Consider the following 9661-nt stretch of genomic DNA (forward strand, 5'->3'; position numbering starts at 1 on the left):
TGATGATGTCCTACCGAGTGGGCCCAGAGATACCTCTCCGTTTACACAGAGTGACAAATCCCAGTCTCGATTCGTGCCAACCCAACAGACACTTTCGGGGATACCTGTAGTGTACCTTTATAGCCACCCAGTTACGTTGTGACGTTTGGTACACCCAAAGCATTCCTACGGTATCCGGGAGTTGCACAATCTCATGGTCTAAGGAAATGATACTTGACATTAGAAAAGCTTTAGCATACGAACTACACGATCTTTATGCTAGGCTTAGGATTGGGTCTTGTCCATCACATCATTATCCTAATGATGTGATCCCGTTATCAACGACATCCAATGTCCATGGTCAGGAAACCGTAACCATGTATTGATCAACGAGCTAGTCAACTAGAGGCTTACTAGGGACATGGTGTTGTCTATGTATCCACACATGTATCTGAGTTTCCTATCAATACAATTCTAGCATGGATAATAAACGATTATCATGAAGAATGAAATATAATATAATAATAACTAATTTATTATTGCCTCTAGGGCATATTTCCAACAGATGTATGCTAGCTTCCCTTGCAATGACCTCAACTCTTTGAGATCTTGAGGCGGCGGCATGTCGGGGATGGCCTTGATCTTCTTAGGCTCGATCTCTATGCCTTGATGACAAACAACAAAGCCGAGGAAGAGGCCTGACTGAACTGCAAAGGCACACTTCATTGGGTTCATCTTGAGTTGATGTTGACGTAACCGCTCGAAGACAACTCGAAGATCCTCCTGATGATGCTTGCGATCCTTGGTTTTGACTACCATGTCATCAACATAGCATTCCACCGAATGATGTATCAAATCAACAAGAACGCACGTCATGGCACGCTGGTACGTTGCGCCAGCATTCTTCAGTCCAAACGGCATGACGGTGTAGTAGAAATTTCCCTTTGGGGTCCTGAAAGCGGTGTCAATGGCGTCATCGGGATCCATCTTGATCTGGTTGTAGCCTGACGAACCGTCCATGAAGGAAAGTGCACCATGGCCTGTGGTGGAGTCGATGATGATCTCTGGGATTGGTAGAGGAAAGTCATCCTTTGGGAAAGCCCGATTTAGGTCGCGGAAGTCCTGCTAGATTCATATCTGCCCATTCTTCTTCTCCACCGGGACAATATTGGCGAGCCACCGTGGATACTTTGTGTCCTTGATGAAACCTGCGGCGATTAGCTTGTCGACCTCTGCGATGACATCGTCTTCAAGTTCTGGACGTAACTGTCGTTGTTGCTGCTTGATGGGACGGAACCGTGGGTCAATCGCCAACTTGTGCGTAGCGACACGAGGGTCCAAACCTGGCATCTCCTTGTAACTCCAGGCGAAGCAGTCTCGGTACTCCATCAAGAAGCTTTGATAGTCCTCCCGCTCCTCTTCTGTCAGCGTGGCGCTAACGAAAGTGGGGCGTGGGTCATCCTCCGTTCCAAGGTTGACTTGGATGAGATCATCGATGGTGGGTTGTCCTCCATTTTCTAACTCATGTGGTGCCGATATGGAGCTAAGTTCCTCGGCGTCACATGGCTCACCGTTGGCAGAGTGTTGTTGATGAGGAACGGCGGACAAAGTGTCGGACTCATCGCTTGATGAGACGGACATGGCATGGCAGTTGACTCGTGTTCCGACACTGAGCTCCTCCTCTTCATCAGCAGGGACGTTATAGGTACAGCATTCCATCGCATCATGTATCGGATCGCCAAGGATGCATGTCATGGCATGCTGATATATTGCACCTGCATTCTTCAACCCAAAAGGCATGTCATTGTTGTAGAAGTCTCCTTCTAGCATCGGTCGCCTTCTATCTTCTAGTTCTCGTGGTGCTTGCATGGAACTGAGCTTCGCCTCATTGCCGGGGGTGTCGGGGTTGTTGTAGCCAAGCCCAAAGTTTGGTTGAGCTTTGCCTTTTTGCTTGATGAGGTCTTCCACTTGTCTCCACCATTCCTCGCATATGGCGGGTGGTGAAGGCATCCTGTTGTTCCGCCCAACAGTGATCCCGGCCTTCTCCAACAAACGAACCATCTTGGGCTCCGCCTTCATTGTCGGTAGTACCTCCTCTGGGTCACTGCAAGTTTGGGGATTTTACCTGCGGGACTTTGTAGAAAATGGTCTGGACTCTAGATCCGGACAAACTGGGGATTGCCCAAACCTCCAATGGGGAAGTCACTAAGATATAGAGCGACGGGGGTTGTACGCCTTGAGCTCCCCTTGCGACTTCCTCCACTTCTTTTATTCTTCTTCTATCGGCAATTGGTACGGGCGCAGGCTCTTCCCTTCGGGGGTTGCGTGCCCGTAGCGTGATGGGTGGTCGCGCATCATTGCCGCCTGTTAGCGTCCTGGAGCCTTCCTGGGCACCTGCAGAGCTTCCAAGTGTTAAACAAATGGGCTCTCGGCGCGCCAAAGTTGATGAAGAAGTGGTAGCCTCTTGAGAAATTGTCATGGCCGACCTCAGCGTGATTGGTGTTGACGTCGGGAATCTTGCCTTCAACAGTAATGGGGCCACTGGACCAGGCATAGAAGATCATGTTCCACATGATGTCGAAGTAGAGCTCCCTACCTGCAATTGAGAAGAGGGGCTATAGTCGTACTGCACAGATGAAGATGGCCTCCTATGGACTTGGCCCCTGTAGGTCCGAGGGGAGGAGCCCTTTGCATCGGCAGGTGAGATCGGCATGATGGGGAGCTTCATCTCGGCTACTGGCCCAAAACCTGGTTTGGTCAAAAGATCCACCGGAGGTGTTGTGCGCCCCAACTGCTGGTCACTGTCTACAATGGGGAAATAGTACTTCGCATCTGCATGGAGAGACTCCTACATAGTATAAGGAGATATGTTGCCGATGATGCGCTTTTGTGTACCGCTGGTGTCGAGGAACTTCAAGCATTGATGGAGGGTGGATGGAATGACACGGTACTTGTGGATCCACGGTCTTCCTAGAAGGGCGGAGTAGGAGGTATTCGCCTCAATGACGAAGAACCGCACCTTGAAGCTAAAAGTTGACATCTGGATCTTTGATGTAATGGCACCTAGCATAGGCTTCCCTTGGTTGTCGAAGCCGCAGATCATCACGTCAGTAGCCTCCAAGTCGTCCACCGTAAAACCTACCCGCGTCAAACTCCGAAGAGGGAGAATGTTCACGGCAGACCCTGGGTCCATGAGGATCCTGCAAAGATGTGCAACACTAATATTACCTTCCACATACAATGGCCGGTTGTGGTCACCATCATCTATGAGCTTATCATCCTCGTCGAACGTGATCTCGTTCACGAACAAGGGGCTGGAGCAAAGACGGTGTTTCGCCATGGACACCTCGTAGAGTTCCGGAACTTGGAGCGCCTTGATAAGGGCTTCGCGAAGGTCGGGCACCATCATGAGCGCACCGTGCACACTCAAAAGTGCAGGGATCCGCTTGAGGTGGGTGATGATGTTGTAGTCGACGTCACGTGCCTTCATCTTCTCTTGGCCTTGGTGTTCAGATTCCTCCTCCTGCACAGGCACCTCCTCTGGGGCAGTTGGCTTCTGCACCCTTGTTGGCTTGATCTTTAGTGGTTCAGGTAGGACTTTGCCCCCATGCAGGTTCATGGTCACCTCTTCCAATGGCACTTCCTTTGTCGCCTCTTCGGCGTGGAGGACAGCTTGCTCTTCAGGAGTAAACAAGTCTTCGGAAGGGGTGTCGTTGTAGTCATAGATGACGTTGCAATTCTCTATGCTTGGTGATTGGGATGAGCTGGCTCCTTCTTGAACTTTCTCCCCCTCCTTTGCTGGTGCTTGCCCCCAGCCAGGTGGCAAGAACTGCGCCAAGGTTGGTAGCACATGCCCCCGTCGAGGAAAAGGCTCGTCTCCCTCTGACATAGAGACAAATCTTGATGGAGGCCGACGTTGACTTGGATCAAACTGCCTTAGAATTCTTGGGGGGGTTCGTTCTGGCAAAGCCGAGCGAGGATGTCGGGGTGGAAGCCTCCTTGTGTACGGTCTTCGGTGCACCATCCTCCAAGGCTCCTCCCCGGGAATGGTTGGGGTCACCTATGGCCGAAAGGGAGATAGCGGCGTCTTGGAGAGGATGAGGTTGGATAGCTGGTCTTCAACTTGGGACAGTGGCACCCATGTTTCTTCGAGCTTCGTGTCTTCACTTGGCGGAGATGGTAACTTCATGCTCACCATGTTTACTGCATGGTAATCTGGGTTGATAGCTTCTGGGTCGAGGTTGATCCTCCTCTCATTAATGGCTCTTTGGAGCCACTCTTTGAACATGACACAATCTTCAATGACATGTCCCACATACCTGTGATATGGGCAAAATAAAGGATTATCTGTCATCCTCACCTGATCAGGCCTCTGAGGCTCTGGTAAGCTCAAGGCTCGATTTTCCATCAACTGGTCGAACATGTCCTTGATGAGCTCCCAACGGAAGAAATACTGCTTCTTGAGGAACTCCTGCATCGACGGGCGTTGCCTCCCTCCAGCTTGTTCGCCTCTTGCACCCAAGATGGCCACATGGCCTTGCGGTGCAGACGAGAAGACCTTTGTGGTGTTCGTTTCAGCTGGTGCCTTCGCCCTGCTACCGTTGTTGATTTGCTTGGACGTCGAGGCGAAGCGCTTGGCGGGATCAAATGCACTGGCATTCTTATAGAGCTCCATTATCTGCGGTGATTTCTCAAACTCAAGTTTCATGGCCGCTACCGCCGTGCTGAGGGCACTAAAAGTTCTAGGCTCACACCGAGAGACTTCAAGTGACCAATGTTGCTGCATCCCATGGACGCACATCTCAATGGCATCCTCGAAGTGCATCTCCCTGGCGAGACGCACATAACTATTGTGGAAGCGGATGATGTAGTCATCAATGGACTCATCTCGTCGTTGTCGGACTTGTGCCAGCTCGACAATCGAGAAGTCCTTCATGGCAACAAAGTGCTTCTTGAAAACCTCTTTCATGGCCGCCCAACTCCCAATGGACCCAACCGGTAGACGGCTGTACCAATGGAAGGCGGGCCCGGTTAATGACCCTGAAAATTGGCGAAGGAGAAGTGACGGGCTGTTTGCTGTGTCGCTGCATGCCACCTCGAAGTACGCCAAGTGCTCCCTTGCATCACCGGTTCCATCAAATTGACGGAACTTTGGTGGGTACGGGATATGCCATCATGTCATGCCACGCCTCGTAAGGCTTCTCCAACTCACTCTCGGAGGTACGAGGGGCTTGATCTATCGCCATTTGTTTCAACTTCTTGTCCACCATATCCCCGACCATGTCGTGGTAGTCCTTCAGCATAACCGCGCGTGGTACTGTGTTGGCACAACCAGCAGGGCTAACCCAAGGCCGAGCTTGTGTGTTGGGGTCATGTTGAGGCACATCATTTAAGGGCACCCTAGCAGGAGGGCCCACCTGGAGTTCCTCCTCTTGTGGATCCACCACTCACTGCAGCACGCCTTGTGGAGGAACGCCTTGGTTGTTCATCATGAGCTCAATGAACTGGTCAAGCTTTGATGCCAACTGGTCAATCGTCTAGCGCTGGCTTCAGACTTCTTCTTCTAGAGAAACTTCTTGTGGTGCTACTTTGTTTACAGCACTTGGGCCCTGGGTGCCATCAACGGGTGGCTTGGCAGCAGGATCTTGATCCACAAGGCTATCACCATGATTCACCATGCTAACGAGTGCGGTGTGGAGGTCTTCATCGCCTCCCTCGTAATCTGACAAAACCGATGAGGCTAGTTCATGGTAACTATGGGAGTGCGGGCGGCTCTCCAACGATGGCGAGGAAGATGAGTCAGAGAAGCCTTCATCATCATCAAGGTTATCTTGGCGTTCTCCATCTCTGGGAAACCCATCCGTCATGCCTTGACGGGCGATGGATTTTAATCTTGTGTTGGCCCCTGGCCGGTTTGCAACTTCTTGTCGTCCTTCAAGGTCTTGCGGAAGCCTTGATGTAATGTCGGTGTAGTGACGCTTGTATATATCTTCATTTTGTGAAGTTCTCCCTGCACCTAATGAGCCTTTCCCTGTTGTCACAGGAAGACACGTGGCCCTGGATCTTGCAACTTCTTGCGACGTCGATGAGCTCGTCTTGGCATCCCCCTCTACACCATTGAGCCATGCACGAACAAGGCCAAGGCGCGGTAGGAAGGTCCTCTGGAAGTCTGCCTTTGGGTTCGGGGCAATCTCTTCTTCAGAAGGATAGTCGAACTCCTCGGTGATGGCGGGAGGTCTCCATCCATTACTTGACCCTTCACTTGGCTGCACTCCAAGAGTACCGCACAAGGCAAGGTTCTTGAGGGAGTCCTGGATTAGGGGGTGTTCGGGTAGCCGGACTATACCTTCAGCCGGACTCCAGGACTATGAAGATACAAGATTGAAGACTTCGTCCTATGTCCGGATGGGACTTTCCTTGGCGTGGAAGGCAAGCTTGGCGATGCGGATATTCAAGATCTCCTACCATTGTAACCGACTTTGTGTAACCCTAACCCTCTCCGGTGTCTATATAAACCGGAGGGTTTTAGTCCGTAGGACAACTTCATCATACAACAATCATACCATAGGCTAGCTTTTAGGGTTTAGCCTCCTTGATCTTGTGGTAGATCTATTCTTGTACTACCCATATCATCAATATTAATCAAGCAGGACGTAGGGTTTTACCTCCATCAAGAGGGCCCGAACCTGGGTAAAACATCGTGTTCCTTGCCTCCTGTTACCATCCAGCCTAGACGCACAGTTCGGACCCCCTACCCGAGATCCGCCGGTTTTGACACCGACATTGGTGCTTTCATTGATAGTTCCTCTGTGTCGTCGCTTTTAGGCCCGATGGCTCCTTCGATCATCGACAACGATGCAGTCCAGTGTGAGACTTTTCTCCCCGAACAGATCTTCGTCTTCGGCGGCTTCGCACTGCGGGCCAATTCGCTTGGCCACCTTGAGCAGATCGAAAGCTATGCCCCTGGCCATCAGGTCAGGTTTGGAAGCCTAAACTACACGGCTGACATCTGCGGGGACTTGATCTTCGACGGATTCGAGCCACAGCCAAGCGCGCCGCACTGTCTCGATGGGCATGATATAGCTCTGCCGCCGAACAGTGCCTTGGAGGCCGCACACGCATCGGTTTCGACCATTGATTCGGAGCCTACTGCGCCGATCGAGGATCAGCGGTTGGACGCTACCTCACGGGCTGCGATCTCAGAGGCGATCGAGCCGAACTCCAGCCCCGCACTCCGCATGGCCCGTGACTCCGAGGAGCCGGATTCCTCTCCGAACTCCGAGCCCCCCGCGCCCCTGCCGATCGAATCCGATTGGGCGCCGATAATGGAGTTCACCACCGCGGACATCTTTTAGCACTCGCCCTTCGGCGACATCCTGAATTCTCTAAAGTCTCTCTCTTTATCAGGAGAGCCCTGGCCGGACTACGGTCAGCAAGGTTGGGATACGGACGATAAAGAAATTCAAAACCCACCCACCACCCACTTCGTAGCCACTGTCGACGACTTAACCGACATGCTTGACTTCGACTCCGAAGACATCAACGGCATGGACGACGATGCAGGAGACGAACAAGAACCAGCACCTATAGGGCGCTGGAAGGCCACCTCGTCATATGACATATATATGGTGGACACTCCAAAGGATGGAGACAGCGATGGAACAGCGGGGGATGATACCTCTAAGAAACAGCCCAAGCGCCGGCGTCAGCGGCGCCGCTCTAAATCCCGCCAAAGCAAAAATGGTGATTCTGGCACGGGAGATAATACTACTCCGGATAGCGCCGAAGAACACCCCCTCCAGCAAGATTCAGCACAGGAGGACAGAGAAGCCAGCCCTCACGAGAGGGCGGCGGACCAAGAGGTTGAGGACGATAATTATACGCCCCCCTCCGAAGACGAGGCAAGCCTCGACGACGACGAGTTCATCGTGCCAGAGGATCTCGCCGAACAAGAGCGTTTTAAACGCAGGCTTATGGCCACGGCAAGCAGCCTCAAGAAAAAGTAGCAACAACTTAGAGCGGATCAGGATTTGCTAGCTGACAGATGGACTGAAGTCCTTGCGGCCGAAGAGTATGAACTCGAACGCCCCTCCAAGAGTTACCCAAAGCGCAGGCTGCTACCCCGACTAGAGGAGGAAGCACCTACATCACCAGCACATGACATGGCCGACCGGCCACCTCGTGGCCGCGACAGAGAAGCCTCTTGGCCCTCCACTCAAGCCATGCCCCGATGCCGCGTCAAGCATACTAAGGCATGGGAAAATGCGCCCGACCTGCGCGACATACTGGAGGACAAGGCAAGGCAAACAAGATCGATTTACGGATCGCGCAGGTGCCCCACGACACGTGACGGTGATCGTCACTCCGGATGCAATAAATTCGGCCGGGCCGAACTTAAAAGAAAAAGCTCCTTTGAGCTGCGTCGTGATATAGCCCAATACAGAGGCGCTGCACACCCACTATGCTTCACAGATGAAGTAATGGATCATAAAATCCCTGAGGGCTTCAAACCCGTAAACATCGAATCGTACGATGGCACAACAGATCATGCGGTATGGATCGAGGATTATCTCCTTCATATCCACATGGCCCGCGGTGATGATCTACACGCCATCAAATACCTCCCACTCAAATTTAAGGGACCGGCCCGGCATCGGCTTAACAGCTTGCCAGTAGACTCAATCGGTTCTTGGGCGGACCTGGAAGCCGCATTCCTTGACAACTTCCAGGGCACTTATGTGAGACCACCGGACGCCGATGACCTAAGCCACATAATTCAGCAGCCAAAGGAATCGGCCAGGCAATTTTGGACACGGTTCCTAACAAAGAAAAACTAGATAGTCGACTGTCCGGACGCAGAGGCCTTAGCGGCCTTCAAGCATAATATTCGTGACGAGTGGCTTGCCCGGCACCTGGGACAGGAAAAGCCGAAATCTATGGCAGCCCTCACGACACTCATGACCCACTTTTGCGCGGGAGAAGACAGCTGGCTAGCTCGCATCAACAATTTAACCAAGAACCCTGGTAATTCGAATACCAAGGACAAAAGCGACAGGTCGCGTCGGAACAAACAAAAGCGCCGCGTTAACAGCGATAGCAACGAGGATACGGCAGTTAATGCCAGATTCCGAGGCTACAAATCCGGTCAACGGAAAAAGCCATTCAAAAGAAATACTCAGGGCCCGTCCAGTTTGGACCGAACACTCGACCGCTTGTGCCAGATACATGGCACCCCCTAAAAGCCAGCCAATCACACCAACAGGGATTGTTGGGTGTTCAAGCAGGCAGGCAAGTTAAGAGCTGAAAACAAAGACAAGGGGTTGTATAGCGACAACGAGGAGGAGCCCAGGCCGCCAAACAATGGTGGATAGAAGGGATTTCCCCCGCAAGTGCGGACGGTGAACATGATATACGCAACCCACATCCCCAAGAGGGAGCGGAAGCGTGCGTTACGGGACGTATATGCGATGGAGCCAGTCGCCCCAAAGTTCAACCCATGGTCCTCCTGCCCCATCACCTTTGATCGAAGGGACCACCCCACTAGCATCCGCCACAGCGGCTTCGCCGCATTGGTTCTAGACCCAATCATTGACAGATTTCATCTCACAAGAGTCCTCATGGACGGCGGCAGCAGCCTGAACCTGCTTTACCAGGATACAGTGCGAAAAATGGGCATAGATCC

This window comes from Triticum urartu, chromosome 4A (assembly GCF_056163025.1).
Source record: "Triticum urartu cultivar PI428250 chromosome 4A, HENAU_Tu73, whole genome shotgun sequence".
In the NCBI taxonomy this organism is placed as follows: domain Eukaryota; kingdom Viridiplantae; phylum Streptophyta; class Magnoliopsida; order Poales; family Poaceae; genus Triticum; species Triticum urartu.